This window comes from Mauremys mutica, chromosome 22 (genome assembly GCF_020497125.1).
Source record: "Mauremys mutica isolate MM-2020 ecotype Southern chromosome 22, ASM2049712v1, whole genome shotgun sequence".
Classification (NCBI taxonomy): Eukaryota; Metazoa; Chordata; order Testudines; family Geoemydidae; genus Mauremys; species Mauremys mutica.
The window spans coordinates 24,037,910-24,054,702 of record NC_059093.1 but is presented as its reverse complement, the minus strand read 5'-3'; the positions used below and the strand labels follow the sequence as shown (position 1 = coordinate 24,054,702).

The 16,793-nt window shown below is 50.0% G+C and overlaps 3 non-coding genes across 3 annotated transcripts; 2 read left to right on the top strand and 1 right to left on the bottom strand.

The window, feature by feature from the left end:
* Positions 1-1,327: 1,327 nt before the first annotated feature.
* TRNAC-ACA lies at positions 1,328-1,409 on the bottom strand. The gene has a single exon. It is a non-coding gene; the product is annotated as a tRNA-Cys (tRNA).
* Positions 1,410-13,952: 12,543 nt separating this feature from the next.
* Positions 13,953-14,024, top strand: TRNAE-UUC. The gene has a single exon. It is a non-coding gene; the product is annotated as a tRNA-Glu (tRNA).
* Positions 14,025-15,647: 1,623 nt separating this feature from the next.
* Positions 15,648-15,719, top strand: TRNAA-UGC. The gene has a single exon. It is a non-coding gene; the product is annotated as a tRNA-Ala (tRNA).
* The last annotated feature ends 1,074 nt before the right edge of the window (positions 15,720-16,793 follow it).

Sequence of the window (16,793 nt, the reverse complement as noted above, 5' to 3'; positions counted from 1 at the left end):
ATTTTTGGGAGGTTAATAACTATCTCCTCAACTTTATTTACTCAACTTAAAAATTGGTGTCACTTGATTTTTGCATCTCCCTGTGAAAATACAACTGACACGTGTGGCTTTTTACAGGGGTCATGATGTTAAAGTTGGGGAATTCAGTCTCTGTACTTCTGGGGGGGGGTTGCTTTTTTACAGCTGCCTCACGGCCAGGCACACCGGGCTGTTAGCTGCACCCACTGTCCTTGCCAGAGGCCCCTGCTGAACCCTGGGGCTGCACTGCCGTGCTGGGGTGACTCTGCAGGGGGAGACGCTGCTGTGGAGCAATGTAGAGCAGGTGCAGGAAGGAGCCGGGGTCACTATTCACATTCTGAACTGCACCATTTTCCAAATTTGGGACTAGATTCATAGATTCATAGACTTAAGGTCAGAAGGGACCATTATGATCATCTTATCTGACCTCCTGCACAATGCAGGCCACAGAATCTCACCCACCCACTCCTGTAACAAACCTCTGACCTATGTCTGAGTTATTGAAGTCCTCAAATCGCGGCTTAAAGACCTCAAGGTGCAGGGAATCCTCCAGCAAGTGACCCGAGCCCCATGCTGCAGAGGAAGGCGAATGTCCGAGAACAATTCTAGGGGAAGGTGAATGCAGAGCAATGACACTGGAGATGCCCAGACCTCCAATGGGGGCAGCGTGGAAATTAATAATGGGAAGATCATTTGTGAAATTAGTCGTCACTGACAAAATTTGTCTCTGTTCCTATTTCACGCTGTGGTGTTAGTTAGAGGAATCAGGACAGATTTTTACTATATTGATTAAACACTTAATTTTATTTAACCAAGCCAAAAACTTAGTGTCACTTATTTTTTTCTCTGTCCTAGCAAGAATGAATTGAATTTCGTGACTTTCTGGAAAGTGCAGCGAGATTAAATGTGGGGAATTCAGTCTCTGTGTTTGTGAGCTGATGTTTTCCTCTCACAGGTCAGTGCCTGCATTGAAATACCACGAGGGATCTAAGGGCTGGTGTATGCTGGGAACTGAACTGGCAGAGCAATGTTTCTCAGGGTGTGAAAAACCCACCCCCCCAAACCCATAGAGTTAAGGTGACCTAGGCCCGGGTTAGATAGTGCTAAAGGAAAGGAAGAATTGTTCTGTCAATGTAGCTATTACAGGGATGAGAAAACCCCTCTAGTCACTGTCTACTCCAAAGTGCTATAGCAGGTGCCACAGCAGCGTTTTAAACGTAGACAGAGTGAAAGTAGATCTGGCTCCAGTTTGCACTGTGGATGCTCAGGTACTAAGACTTCAATAATAATAACAACAGCACAGTGCTTGAGTAGTTGGCAGGATTTGAACCTGCGCAGGGAGACCCCAATGGATTTGTAGTCCATCGCCTTAACCACTCGGCCATAACTACTTAACCTACATTCATCTCACTGCATGATGATACTGTTCTCACTGAATTGTCACTTCAAATTGTTTGTTCAGACCAGCTGCATTAGTGTAAGTGTGTCAATGGCTGAACAGTGAGAATTCCTGTCCATTTCCCTTCTGGTTGGAGCATGATTAGAGGGTGTTTGTGTGAATGACATTGCTGTAGATTGTTGTTCATTCCCCACTCTGACAATTCAGACAGTCCCTTTCCTAGTCAAATCTCCAGCACATCGTTCCAATAGCAGAGGGCAGGATTTCTCTGGGGCACTGAGGGCTGGTGCGTGAATACAGTCTTGCATTTCACCCTTGGGCCCCTCACCGTGGTGTCTGTCAGGCGCAAGGAGAAACCAGGGAAATGTTTTCATGGCGTTTAAGGGCAGAAGGGGCCATTAGCTCAGCTAGTCTGACCCCCGAATAACACAGAATTACACCATGACAAACACTGATCCCACAGAGCTTAGATAGATCAAAGCGTTTCAGCCCTCAGGAAGGAGGCTAAACTGGGTACCAGAGGCAGCGAACAAGGGGCCCCCAAGGCAATGGCAGGGAGCTGACGAGGTGAAATATGCCCAGATGATCCCAGCAGGCGACCCACCCCCATGCCACAGAGGTGGGAGTCCCTGTTCCTCCTGCCCTTAAGAATCTCTGGTGGTAAGTGGGTCCCCCCAGTTCCCCAGATAAGAATCCTCCATGTGGTTTCCCTGGCTTCACCTCCAGATAAGAACATTGTGTGGAGGGAGTGGGAGGAAGGTTGTCTGGCAGATCTGTAAAGGGGGACTGTGTCTCCCTGTCTGGCCCAGGCTCCTGGGAGGAAGTGACCCCAGTGTGTCTGGCTGTCTCCATTCCTCCCACCCATAAGAATCCCTGGTGTGTGGGTGCACCCTAGACCATTAAGGATCTCTGGTGGGTGGGTGTCTCTCTCCCCCTAGTCAGGATCTCTGGGGCGTGCCTGTATAAAAAGAGACTTTGACTCACCCAGGCTGGGCTGCCATCATGGAACAGACCAGGTCCTTCTGTGGAGGGTTTGCGTTCCTCCAAGGACGTGATCTCAGTGTGTGTGGGTGTCCCTGTCCTTCCAACCCTTAACAATCCCCGGTGCGTGGGTGCGCTGGGCCCCATTAAATCCCCTCTGTCTTACCCATGAGGGATCCGGTGGCTGTGGGTGTTCTCCACGCTACTGGGGGTGTCTGGTGCCCCTGTCCCTCCTGGTTAATAGTGGAGTGTGTGGGTGTCCCCCTGCCCGTTAAGGATCCGTGTTGTGTGGATGGCCCCGTTCTTCTCATTAAGAATGGTGCAATGGAGCATATGGGTGTGTCCACCATCCCATGAACTAGCTCCCGTGTGTGGTTCCCCTGCCCCCATCCAGGCTCTGTGGTGTGTGGGTGTCGCTGTTCCTCTTTTCAAGATCTGTGTTGCAGGGGGGCATCCCTCCCCGCAAGTCAGAATCCCCAGCGTGGGGGTGCTCCCATCCCCCCATACAGGCTCTGCGGGGGAGGGGTGTCTAAAAAGAGACTGTGTCTCACCCAGGCTATGCTGCAGGGGATATTTACAGGCCTGATCCCACTACTGATCAGCACAGGAGTTTTGACCTGCTCTGTTTCCAACCTGGGCTGGTTCACCCCTCCTTAGGCACACTGGGGACCCTAAGCTTCCCCGGGATCACCATATTGATGCTGAACTTAGTGCGGACACCTAATCGGCACAGCCCCCTGCAGCCCAGAACTCCTGAGCTCAAGCGATCCGCCAGCCTCAGCCTCCCCAGGCGCTGGGATCACAGGCACCAGCCACAGGGCCCAGCTGCTTTTATTGCTTGGCAGCTGGAGCTTTAAACTCTGCTTGTGAGCTCTGTGCCTTGGCCAGACGGGGACAGCCTGGAACTGGGAAATGCTCCTGCTCCCCCCACCCCCGTCTCATGTCGAGCTGCAGGTGCCGCTGTCCTCCCAGGTAAGATCCCCGATGTTTTGGTGCCTCCCCATCCCCCGCCCAGGTGTCCGGGTGTCCGGGTACCTCTGCCCCCTCCCATACAGAATCCTGGGTGTGTGGGTGTCTGTCCCTCTGCAGAGGATCCCGGAGTGTGGATGCCCTTGTCCCTCCCTACAACATCCTGGGTGTGTGGGTGCCACTCTCCCCCCAGCAGATCTCTGGTGGGTGGGTCCCCAGGGTGTGAGTGCTCCCATCCCCCGATACAGGCTGGGGGGGGGTATAACTGGCTCTCCCTGTCCTGCCCAGGCGGTGCTACAGCAGCTGTTCACAGGGGCAGCAACCCCACTGTCAACCTGCAGCTTTAACCTGCTCCAGGGTTGACCTGCTTCACCCCCCTTTGGGAGCCCGGGGACCCCGAACTGCCCAGAATCATCTGATTGATGCCGAGCTTAGCACAGACACCGTCTCAGCCTGGCAGGGAGCTGCCCTGAGCCCTGACAATCAGCTTCCCTCCGCCTCCTGCTGCACAGCGAGGGTCCCACGCGAGAGGCTTCGTGCCCAGTTTGTTCAGGAGCGTCCCAGGCTCCAGCTGTAAACTCTGCTGGTCAGTTCTAGTTTTTGGCCACACGGGGGCGGCACTAACGGTCCCATCTAAACGCTGTTTGCGATCGACCCTTCGGATCGCAGATTGTAACCCGCGGGCAGATCTCTGAGTGCAGCCAAATCCCTCCCCAAACTGAACATTGAAGCAGCAGCTCCCGTTGGAAAGATCAGGATTTTTGTCTTTAAAAACAAGGGAAATATCTGCAGCGAGAGACTGAAGAAGCTCAATTGATTTCATTGACTCCATAAATGTTCCTCTGTGTCCCCCTAGGAGTCATGCCCCAATTTTGGGGACCACTGAACCCTACTCGCTAAGCAGGGGCTAGTGATGCCAAAACCCAGGGAAAGGGAGAACAAGTGCGGGGCCCCCAGCACTGGAACCATGTGAAGGGGCTGCAGGAGAGGGGCAATGGCTGGTGGCCCAGGGAGTTAAGGGCAAAGGGGGCACAGGAGGGGGCAGGAGTTAGGGGTGAAGGAGGTTCAGGGGTTGGGAGTGCAGGAGCTAGCGGTAAAGGGGGAGTGGGGATCGTTCAGGGGCAATGGGGAAGTGCCAAAGTACAAGCTTTGCCCAGGGCACCATTTCCCCTAATGCTGGTCTGAGCAAACTATTGGAAATGACCCTTCAGTGAGACCAGAACCATCGTGTAGAAAAGCCCCTTTGTCAAGTGGTGGTGGCTGAGGGCTTAGGGAGATGGGTTAGAAAGCAACAGGCATTTGTCTGTGGAGGTTTGATTCTTGCCTGCTAGGCAAGGCTGGGGTGTGGTGTCTCCATGGCTGTACTTTCATTTTCTGATCTGCCACAGGGAGCCAAGTCTAGACATATTCAGAGGCTCTGTGCCAGGGTTTCTCAAACTACCTTTCACTACAACCCCTTTCTACCAAAAAAAACCAACAACTTACTACATGACCCTAGAAAAACACACCAAGCCCCTCCACACTGGGCAGAGGCAGAGGAGACAAAGCCTGAGCCCTGCCCCAGTTGGGGGAGGGCAAAACCAGAGCTTGAGGGATTCAGCCCTGGGTGGTGGGGCTCAGACTTTTGGTTTCAGCCCCAGGCACCAACAAGTCTAATGCCAGCCCTGGCGACCCCATTAAAACAGGGTTATGACCCACGTTGGGGTCCTGACACAGTTTGAGAACCACTCCTCTATACTGAGGGGAGAGAGTTTTCCTGTGGGTGTAGTTAATCCACTTCCCAAGAGGTGGCAGCTATGTCAGTGGGGGCTAGTCTACACTTATGAGCCGGGTCGACGCGGTGAGTTCGACTTCTCGGAGTTTGAACTATCGCGTCTAATCTGGACGCGATAGTTCGAACTCCAGAAGCGATAGTTCGAACTCCGGTCGACTCTGGTACTGCGGAGTCAACCTTGGAGCCGCGGACTTCGATTCCGCGGCATCTGGACGGGTGAGTAGTTCGAACTAGGGTACTTCGAATTCTGCTACGCTATTCACGTAGCTGAATTTGCGTACCCTAGTTCGACCCCGCTTCTTAGTGTGGACCAGCCCTGGGAGAAGTTATATTGGTGGGTGTGCAAGCTGTGGTGTTTGCCACATTTAAGAAGTTTAATCAAACCCCATTTTTAAAACCACCTGTGGTCTGGGAATGGCAAAGGAGCTCGATGAATCAGGGTTTGTCCTTCAAAGTCCTGGAGATCACGATTCCACACTCTTAGTGTCATGGGGATATTGCTCAGTGGTAGAGTGCTTGACTGCAGTTTAAGTAGTCCTCAGTTCAAACATCAGTGTTCTCTTATAACCCTCTTTCTTTTTTTTTTAAAAAGGAAAACATTTTCATTTCCATTCTCCATTATGTTCAGGGGCTCCTCTATACAGGAGTGCTTGATATCAATGTAAACACTCAACATTTCGCTCTCCAAATGCATAAAAACCTAGCAAAGCTGTCCATCAGCTGAAATCAGTTCCAATCCTCTAAGTGTCTAGTTTATGTTTTCATCAGTTAAACAAAGGTATCATACGAATGTACATTCGCAGATCCCTCTTCTCCAGGAGCTATGTTGTGCAGAAGAACAAGAACCACATCCAGCTGCAGTTCAGGAGTCTGATGACCAAAAAGCCACGAAGTGTTCTGAGGGCTGGAGAAAAATGCCTTCTAGGGAGCTATTGAACGAGCTCAACCTCTTTAGCTTATCAAAAGAAGATTGAAAGGTGACTTCATTGAAGCGTTGAAGGGCCTTAATGGAGACAAAAGATTGGGTATTAAAGGGCTTTTTAATTGAGCAGAGAAAGGCATAACAAGACCCAGTGGCTGGAAGGTGAAAAGAGACAAATTCATATTAGAAATAAGACACAAATATTCAACAGCGAGGATGATTCACCACAGGAACAAGCTACCAAGGAAAGTGGTGGATTTGCCATCTCCTGATGTCATCTAATGGGGACTAGATGCCTTTCTGGAATGTGTTTGCCCCAAAAGTAGCTCTGGTGTCATACAGGAGGCCTGTGATATGCAGGGGGTCAGATTAGATGCTCTAATGGTCTCTTCTGGCCATAAAGTCGACTAATTTCTGAAAAACTGAGTGTAGCATTGGGAGCAGCGTCTGATGTTTTCCTGTCTAGCCGGCTTGCTTCCTAGAATGAACGCTCCTTGAGTGGGGTGATCCACAGGGAGTAGCTCAAACCTCCAAAGTGCCTGGCCAGGGGCAGGACATTAGCACAGCAAGGGAGGGGTGTGGCAGTGACATCACAAAGGCCTTTTACAGGACCTCAGACTATTGGTCAAAGGTGGTGGGGAGGTGGTGACCTTACAGAGAGATGCTGACATCAGGCAGGCAGGACAGGGGCGAGGGGCCAGGGAAACATCAGAGACCCCTGTGGCTTTGCTTCAGCAAGTCTCCTTCTCCAGGTCTCTCTTTGAGGACTGAGAGAGTATTCATTGAAGTTGTATTATTTTGTCAGCAAAACAGGGCACTTTTGTCGCCAGACATGGCATTGCAGTGTGTACACCAGCCACAAGCTACCGACCGAGAGAGCGTTGTGTGTTTTTCACACACCAGAGCAATATAATTCTGCTGAAACAACTTTGTAGTGCAGACCTTGCCAAAGATGAACTCACACACTGCTTGTAAGGGAAACGTCACCTGCTCCTCTGCTTTGCAGAATCCAAACACAAGCAAAGCTTATCAGGCCCCGGTGGCGGTGGCAGGAAGTCAGGTGTGGGCAGACAGTGTGTTTGAGTTACCCACAGGCACCATGGCTTAGCTGGCTAAAGCCTCTGTTTCGTAAACAGGAGATCCTGGATTCAACTCCCAGTGGTGCCTTGTTGACTGGTTGTTGGGGCACCTGGTACTGGCTACTGTCAGAAGGCAAGTTTCAGAGCTAGATGGGCCTTTGGTCTGACCCTGTGTGGTTTTCCTTATGGTTTAAATTACATTCACGGACACTGATAATAGAGTTACTGAACGTTTGGGAGTTAAGAGCTGATAGGTCAGTGGTCCAGTCCCCACACAGATGACCCCTGTCTCCCTCTGGGACAGGGGCAGGTCTGAGCTCTCACCCAAATGCTCATTGTGGCTGCCAGAATCTGTGGGCAGCTCGTTTAGTTTACAGCAAAGGTTGAGTCCTGCTTTGTGCACCGTGTGTGAGAATGAAAATCCTAAACTGCCCTTTGAAATAACGAATGCAGCAGGACGTGTTATTGTCCCTGCCCCAAAGCAGACAGACCAATGGAGAAATGCCGTCGAGTCCAAGGTAATACTCCACTGCCATTTTACCTTTTTTGCTTGCTAAACTCCTTCTTATGTGCCCGGCCCAGGCTGTCCTCTGCCTCAGCTGCTGCTCCCGGCCTGCTCTAGTGTCAAACACGCAGGGCCCCCAGGGGAACAAAGGCTGGGACAGGGCAGCAGCCTGGGCTGGGCTGGGAAGATGCTGGGAGTTCTCGTTCCATGAGAATTGGCCCGGCTCCCTTCTCAACAGCAAACAAATCAATTCCACGTCCCCTCCCCAGAAAAACCAGCCTGGAGCCAAGGGCAGCAGGGGATGATTCCCTCCAGTTCCCACCGAGGCAGGAGAGAACCCAGGGTGTTTCTAGCAGAGCTTGTGGAACTGACGTGGGGAAACCAGCCTTTAATAACAGGCAGTTCCAGTTGAAGCTCAGTGTTTTTAACAATTTCTACAACATTAAATAACCCTTCAGTCGTAGTGTCACCATCCATAAAACTTCTTCAGCCTTATAGGTTCCCAAGTGCACAACTAAACATCTCTTCAAATCCAAGGGAGTGGAGATCAGTCCGTGTTCAGAGTCATCACACATGGAAGAACCATGTTGTGGTTTATACTGGCCCCATCATGTGGCCATGGCCTTTCCCTCCTCTCTGTTAAAAGTTTTGGTATTTTGCACAGAAACTTTCTTCCCTCAGGAGAGACCTGGGAACCAGGGCTGCCAGCCAGACAAACACCTTTAAGAGGAGGCGTAATATGTCAAAAAATGATCTCCCTCCTTCAGTTCAGTGACACCCTGAAATGTTACTTATCCTGGCAGAGCCGGAGGATTGAAAGCAGCTACATCAAACCCCTGTGTAGCTAACAGGAATTAACACAAACACTCCCTTGTATCTGAAGTGATGTTTAGTTTTACCCTTTGTTAACTACAAGACTAAAGGGAAAGGCAGTGGTGGTGCCAGATATTAAGAGTGAAACACGAAACAATCATCATAGTTATGCCCATAGTGACTGCAAAATCTTTCTATATACTTCTTATTATCATCAGTGTATTATTTTCTCTGCTGTCTAGACATTGACTAGACCTTGACCAAGAAATTTGGATCTTGATAAAATAATTGACTATCCCTGATTAAGGCAATGGACTTGATACCCACTCGGGTGTCTCCACGCAGGTTCAAGTACTAACAACAGTGGCTGCCTTTTAGCCATAGCTTTTAATCAGGGCAATACATTGATACCAATTCCTGTTAAATAATTTCTCAGCCAGAGTCCCTCACCCACATTCCTTAAGGCACTGGGCCACCATGTGGATGTTTCATTTCCCGCTTCAATTTCACAGAGACACAATTTCATTTGCACAGATCCATGAACAGCAAAAACCTCCCTGTGTCTCTTGTCTGAGCCAGGGCATTCGATTCCAGTGAACTCTTCTCTCCTGCAATGGCAATGGTCAGACAGAGGGGACATGGCCACCTGCATCCCTGCCAGGGAGATATTGGCTCGGCTCTTTCTTTCTGCTGCTGTTGTTAGTCCATGAAATATCAGGGATGGAATGCAAGGCTGAGCTCACACAACAACCCCCTGAAACATTTCAGTGCCCCAGAGAAATCCTGACCCCGGCTATTGGAATGATATGGTGGAGATTTGAACAGGAAAGGGACTGTCTGAATTGTCAGTGTGGGGAATAAACAACAACCTATAGCAATGTCATTAACACAAACACACTCTCATCATGCTCCAGCCAGAAGGGAAATGGGCAGGAACACTTGCTGTTCAGCCATGGACACACTTACACTAATGCACAGCCGTGAGTGTGCTGGGGGAGCTGGTCTGAGCAATTTGAAGTGACAATTCTGTGAGAACAGAAACATTGTGTAGTGAAACAGCTGTACATCAAGTAGTTGTGGCTGAATAGTTAAGGCAATGGACTAGCAATCCATTGGGGTCTTCTCATGCAGGTTTGAATCCTGCCAACTATGGAAGCATTAGTGTATTGTAATTGCTGTTGTCTTAGTGCCTGAGCATCCATGGAGCCAGATCTGGTCTCACTCTAAAGCTGTCTACACTTAGGGCTTGGCTATACTTACAAATTTGCAGCGCTGCAGCAGGGTGTGAAAACACACCCTCTCCAGTGCTGCAAATTGCGGCGCTGCAAAGCGCCAGTGTGGTCAAAGCACCAGCGCTGGGAGCGCGGCTCCCAGCACTGTCCGTTATTCCCACAGGGAGGTGGGAGTACGGACAGCGCTGGGAGAGCTTTCTCCCAGCGCTGGTGCTTTGACTACACTTAGCGCTTCAAAGCGCTGCCACGGCAGGCTACCGCGGCAGCGCTTTGAAGCGCTAAGTGTAGCCACAGCCTTAAAGTACTGCTGTAGCACTGTGGAGTAGACAGTTGCTACAGAGAGGGGAGGTGTTTTCCATCCCTGTAACAGCTGCATTGGCAGAACAATCTTTCCTTTCATTTAGCACTAGCTAACCATGGCTTAGGTCAGCTTAATTATACTGGTTCTGGGGTTTTTCACACCCTGAAAGATGTACTTGTTAGAGGGTTTATCCCATCACCCTCCCATTCCCTGATCCTTCTCGCGTGACCAGAGAGCAGCAATGCATGAAGCTCAAAGGTGCAAACAATTCAATGTTTATTGGGGTAAACTTCCAGCAAGCAATGATTCCAATTTCCTTCCTCAGGATCCCCCTTCCCAGCTCTGACACCACAGAGGCTTGCCTGTGTCCCTGTTCCCCTTCCTATTCCCCCACCCCCATTCCCATTCCCATTCCCCCCTTACTTCCTGATTGACTGCAGACTATATAGTAAAACTTGAGTTCTGCTTAGCTATGCCTTAACCAAGCATTTTACTGAAATTTAACTAACCAATGCTAACATATTGTAACATGATTATCTAACCAATTATACCCCACCGCCTTAATTGGTTTACACCCAACAAATTAATTATACAGCAGATAGAAACAATCACAGCGCCAGACAGAGATTATACAGACAAGCAATAGGAAAGTGGGGACTACAGTGGTAGAACAACAAAGAAATGAAGATGTCACACCCCAGCTGTTGGTAAGTGAGTTTGTTCCCAGACAGGATGCTATCAACAGGGGTGGCTCTAGGAATCCGGCTGCCCCAAGCAGGGTGGCATGCTGCAGGGGGCGCACTGCCGGTCTCCAGTCCCGCGGCTCCGGGGGAACCTCTTGCAGACGTGCCTGCGGAGGGTCCGCTGGTCCCACGGCTCTGGTGGAGCTTCCGCAGGCATGACTGCGGAAGGTCCACTGGAGCCGCCTGCCGCCCTGCCGGCAAAATGCCGCCCCAAGCGCGCGCTTGGCGCGCTGGGGTCTGGAGCCGGCCCTGGCTATCAAGGTAGAGGTTGTGGGTGCTTGTTGCTTAACTGTCTGGCCCCCAGGGCAGGATTTTGAGGTTCACCATTACTGTCTCAGAATGCCAGCACCCATCTTTTGTTCACTTAAAACGTGAGCAGGGAGATTACAACACCACAGAAACTCATGGAGCTCCAGGAAACGTGTAACTTTAGATCTGGGTGAGTGTGTCCAAAATTCAGCTGTGCTGTAGAAGGTCTCTAGGAGTTGAAAGAGATGTGCCATCTCGGCCTCCCTAAAGAGTTCATCAACTATTAATGAAAACTAGGGTTCATAAGTCACATTCTTTGTAGTATCAAGATGGTGGACTGGTCTAAAGTGCTAGCAATAAGGCTCTTTTTTTCCAATCCCTTGGGTGTTTCTGGTCTCTGCATAGAGACGTGGTTTCACATCCCACTCCTGACATGACCATTAATTCTATCCAGAGAAAAATGGCCTCACTTCAATCTCCTTTGGAACAATAGAACCCCATTTGCTTAGCTTTTCTATTCCAGTAGTTGTGAGAGAAGCTCCAGACCAGGGGGAAACAGGACCTGTTCTCTCGACCCATCAATTTTTTGTCTTCCTTCATTCCAAGCCATTTCCTCAGATACGTCCGTATTTCCCACACTTTTATGAAAACTTTAGAGTCATCATTTAATTGCCACACAACTGTACTTATGAAGAGAAGTGAAACACAACATTTTTTGGATATTCTTGCAGAAGAGTTTTGCTTTCTGACCTGGAATTGAACAGGGGCTACCCGAGGGGGACAATGCTACTCCCTTTTCTTGACTCATCCACAAAACATAAGTTCGTGGTGCCCTTTGTTTCCCTGTTCTTCAAACACCTGTCAGGGGTGGCCTAGGGAGACTTGGCCCTGACTCTCGGGGTCCCTCGCAACCCTACCTTTCTATATGATTCTGTTGTGAGGGTTTGTGCTGTGTCGTTGATCCACGCTGAGCTGTTTTGCACAGTGTCACTTTGCACTCTGACGCGTTGTTTTCGTGTTGTATTGTTTTTGCACCGCCTTGTGTTGCATTGGTTTGAGCTGAGCTCTTTTGCAGTGTGTCATTTGCCCCATGGGGCGTTCATTTGCATGGTGCTGAACTGTTGGGCTTTGCACTCCTACGTGTTGTCACTTTGTGCTGTGGAATGTCAGTTCACGCTGAATGGTTAGATGTTAGATTGGGGTGTTTCCACTTTTGTTGTTGTTTTATATTATATTGTGATGGCATCAAATTATAGAGCTGTACGGCTGCAAGGGCCCTGGAGAGGTCATGAAATCCAGCCCTCTCTGCTGAGGCAGGGCCAAGCAGAGACGATGCGTCAGGGCCATGTGGGGTCAAGTGCCCACAGCAGCCGGCCCAGGCAGAGAGCAGAAGGAGGGAACCAGAGCCAGAACAGGTTGTCTATAGGACCAAGTATATGTAGAGTATCCTTGACAGAGGTTTGTTCAACCTGTTCTTAAAAACCTCCGAGGACAGAGACTCCACAGACACCCTTGGGAGCCTATTCCAGAGCTTAACTACACTCAGAGTTAGAAACTGTTCCCAACATCTAACGTGAATCTCCTTGGCTGCAGATTAAGCCCATTACTTCTTGTCCTACCGTCAGTGGACATGGAGAACAATTGATCATCATCCTATTTATAATGACCAAACTTTTCTTTCTGCAATCATCTGTTAAATGGTTATTATCCCCTCTTCTTGCCTGGGGTAGAATGGAAGAGGAGAAAATCCTCTCTTAACAGAGGATGCAAATGTCAATTTGGTTTCTCTTCATGTTTTACTGAAGCTCAGCGAGAGGAAGAAACATGACCTGCCAAAGAGCATAGAGAGTTTGTTTCATTTTGGTCTGTGACTATTAGCAGAAGAGTGACACCTAAGGGCTGTCGCTACCACCCACTGTGGGGCTTGGATTTATGATGGTGGGATTAAGAGCATCATGCTCTACCAACTGAGCTAGCTAGATTTAAAGTCAGTCAACTGCCCAGTCGCAGTGTAGGAGGAGCCTGAGGGTGTTTATTTGTGAGCTGAGGTTCCCTGTCTGACATTTGCCTTCTTTCCTGGTTCGTTATGTCTCCAGCTAGCAAAACCGGAGCTGTCACAAGGCTGGTTAAATGCTGCTTTCTAGACCAGAGAGCTGGGGTTGATTTAGCATGCTGCCGCCATCAGCTGGTCAGAGTAACCAGGGTGGGAGGGTGGAATTTAGGATTCTCCCACCAAGGGGAGGTGCTGTTGGACTCATCTAGTGGGGGAGAGTCGGAGTCTGAGTTCCCCACATACCACACACACATTTTCACAGGGAATCAGGTCCCTGTGGAAAAACTCAAAAGAAGCCTGGCCCAGGAGTGTCAGAGAAGGGAATCACTGTTTGCCTTAAGAGGTGGGTTCGGGAAACCTGCAGGTCCTTAGATCCCTCCAGCGTCTGATAGAACCATTTGTGGGGAAAGTCTGGGGAAGCCGAGGAGGACAAGGAGATGGGAAAAGGGCTTGGAGCTGTTGTGCAATCCCCATGCTCCCAGCAGAAGGTCCGGGGGCTCAGCACTCAGAAGATGGCAAAGCTCAGAGCCCTGTTACACAGAGTCAGAATGTGATCAGCTCACACCCAGGGGGAGCAACACCCTTCCCTTGGTCTCTGTGCCAGAGCTCCTATCAGCTCAGTGTCCTTCCTGCAAGAGTCGGCTGCTGAGAGGGTTGCGATGGGGTAAATGAAGGCAGAGGAGGATTGTTCCTCATGGGGTTTTTTTGTATTGCTCTGTGATCCTGCTGGAGGAAGCATGATTTGAGTTTGTTTCAGTGACTTGGGTTGGGCTGAGGTTGTGACCCTGAGCACAGGGGTTCCTGCACTCTGCTCCCAGTCCCTCAGGGAATGGACAATGGAGCAGTTTCAGAAAGTGGCTAGAAAGTAGCCTAAGAAAGTGTAACATAAGTGAGAAGAAAAATCATATTTCACCTCCCTGGTGGTCTAGTGGTTAGGATTTGGTACTTTCCCTGCCAAGGCCTGGGTTCAATTCCCAGTCAGGGAAAAGTGACTTTAGACTGAAAAAGCTTCAGTTATTCTTCACTTGCAATGTAAACAAATCCATGTTTTTTTCCTGATTCCCCCATCTTCCCAGTGTCTCCATGGCAGGGCTGGCTCCAGGCACCAGCGCAGCAAGCAGGTTCCTGGGGTGATCAGTGGAAATGGGAGGCACAAAGGCAGGTCTGGCCCTCTGAGTCCCTCTTGGAGGGAAGGACTTGCTGCCAAAAGTGGCAGAGGTAGAGCTACTGTTGATTGCAGCTTTTTTATTTTTTTTTCCACTTGGGGTGGCAAAAACACTGGAACTGGCCCTGCTCCATGAAAGACAATTTGTTAAATCCCAGATTAGTGCAGTTCTATCAGTTCTCAGCCTGAGTCCTTAGGTCTTAATCTGAGGATATTGTCCCATCATGGGACCATTTCCCTCCTCTCTTTCCTAGGGAAGCACAATTTTCCTTGCACAGACACAGGAACAGCAAGATCTTTCTCTGTCTCTTGTGCAAAGCTGGGGGCCAAATTCCATGGAAACAATGGACAAGCCGGGGGCCCTGGGCACATCCAGCCCTGGCCGTGAGATGTTCCCTCCCCTCTTTCTTTATGCCCCTGTTGTCATTTCATGGATTGTCTGGGATGGGGGAAAAGCTGAGTTCACTCCAGGTGGAGGGGAAAAAGGACCCTGAAAATCTCAGGCCCAACCCCTGCTACCAGGATCACTGAGGTGCTGGGAATCTGCATGGGAAAGGGACTGTGTGAATTGTCAAGGTGGGGAATGAATAACAATCTACAACTTAAATCCACCTCATTAACCACTGACACAGGCTAATCCTGCTGCCGATAGAAGGGAAACTGGGAGTGATTCTTTGCTGTTCAGCCATGGAACCAGTGACCCCATTGCACCGCAGTGAATGTGCTGGGGAAAGCTGGACTTCACAGGCAGGTGGAAAGAGCAGATCCTAGAAACACCTGGAAGCTCCCCACACCACTGCTGCACCAGGGTCAGGTGTTTGAGCGCCTCACAGTGCCCCCCCCCCGACACATTACCTTCCAGCAGGGGGTGGCAGCACCCCCCACCCAATGCAGGGGCGAAGGCTGAGTGTATCTCTGCACCCTGAGTCAAGGGCACCCACTCTCCCTGCCCCACACATCGAATCTGGCCCTGCTGCAAAGTGACCCCTAAGAACCAGCAACCTCCAGGACAGCAGGTTTGGCCCTCAGAGGAGGGAATGTGTCCCCCATGCTGCTCTTAGGCCACTGGATGCTCTGGAAACAAGAGGGCTCTGAGTGTAACCCAGTGGTCAGCAACCTTTTCAGAAGTGCTGTGCCGAGTCTTCATTTATTCACTCTAATTCAAGGTTCCGCATGCCAGTAATACATTTTAATGTTTTTAGAAGGTCTCTTTCTATAAGTCTATAATATATAACCAACTATTGTTGTATGTAAAGTAAATAAGGTTTTTTAAAATGTTTAAGAAGCTTAATTTAAAATTAAATTAAAATGCAGAGCCCCCAAGACTGGTGGCCAGGACCTGGGCAGTGTGAGTGCCACTGAAAATCAGCTCCTGTGCCACCTTCGGCACACGTGCCATAGGTTGCCTACCCCTGGTGTAACCCATAGCAAACAAAGACTATCTGGGGATGTAGCTCAGTGGTCGAGCACATGCTTTGCATGTATGAGGTTCTGGGTTCAATCCCCAGCATCCCCAGGTTGATTTTTTCACCCTGCTGCTTTGCTCACGCCCAGAGGGGATGTGGCCCAGCAGTCTCCCTGCACCAGTTTCAATCCTGCTCAGTGAGGGGCAAGTGCCAATTGCATGGAAGGTCTGGGGGGGGGGGTTCTGCTCCTAAGTCACCTCGGTACATGTAAGATTCCCACCCGCTGTGCTGCTTGGGACAAGGGTAGATGAGAAGGGTGAATCCTCCAGCACTGGAGGGAAAGGTCCCATCTGCACAGACTGAGAGGCCAGGAAACAGAGGGGCCGTCAGTGCTCAGAGAGGAGGGAGGTCAGTGATGTACACCCAGCAGGGGACACTGTCTTTCTGAGGCGAGTGCAGCTGGCTTGGGATGGTTCTGACTGTTAGCCAAAAGGGCTCGTTTCCCCCCGGAGCTCACCTAATTTACCCCAAGGAGGCACGGAGGATCAGAGAGACGAGTACCACACCCTTTATTGATCGGTCGGCTGAGCGGGTGTTCTCCTCTCGGCTAGTGCCAGAGAAAGAGACACACCCCACAAGCCCGAACGGGCCTTTTTATAATCAGTAACAAACAACTTAGCGTACGTTCGTCTACGTCATTTGGTTGACCTGTAGAACCTGTACATGTATCTGTTAGGGGATAATTGGGTACGCAGGATACATATATCATTTTGTGGGGGAAACAAGATACATCTGTTGAGGATACATTTGTCATTCTGAAGGGGACACAAGATACATCCGTTGACCCTTTGTACTAGATACTTTGGATGCATACATGGAAAAACAGCTGCACACACTTGAGGAGCCAAAATGGCTGATAAGCTATCCAAACAAGCTAATAAGCAATTAGCTGACATAGGAAGATGTATGTCCCTTGTTCCTGTTAGGTCGATTAAAGTTTCAGGCCTACTACAGAAAAGCTTCATTGACACTGGTTTTCACCAACACTGACGATGGATAGAAAAAAGGCTGGAGTCAATGACTGATGAGACCACAGCAGGGGAAGGGGAATGGCAGCCCCACAGAAGGTCCTGGGTGTTCAGATGCCCCAGTTATTGCACCTGGCCTGTCGTAGAGAGAGAAAA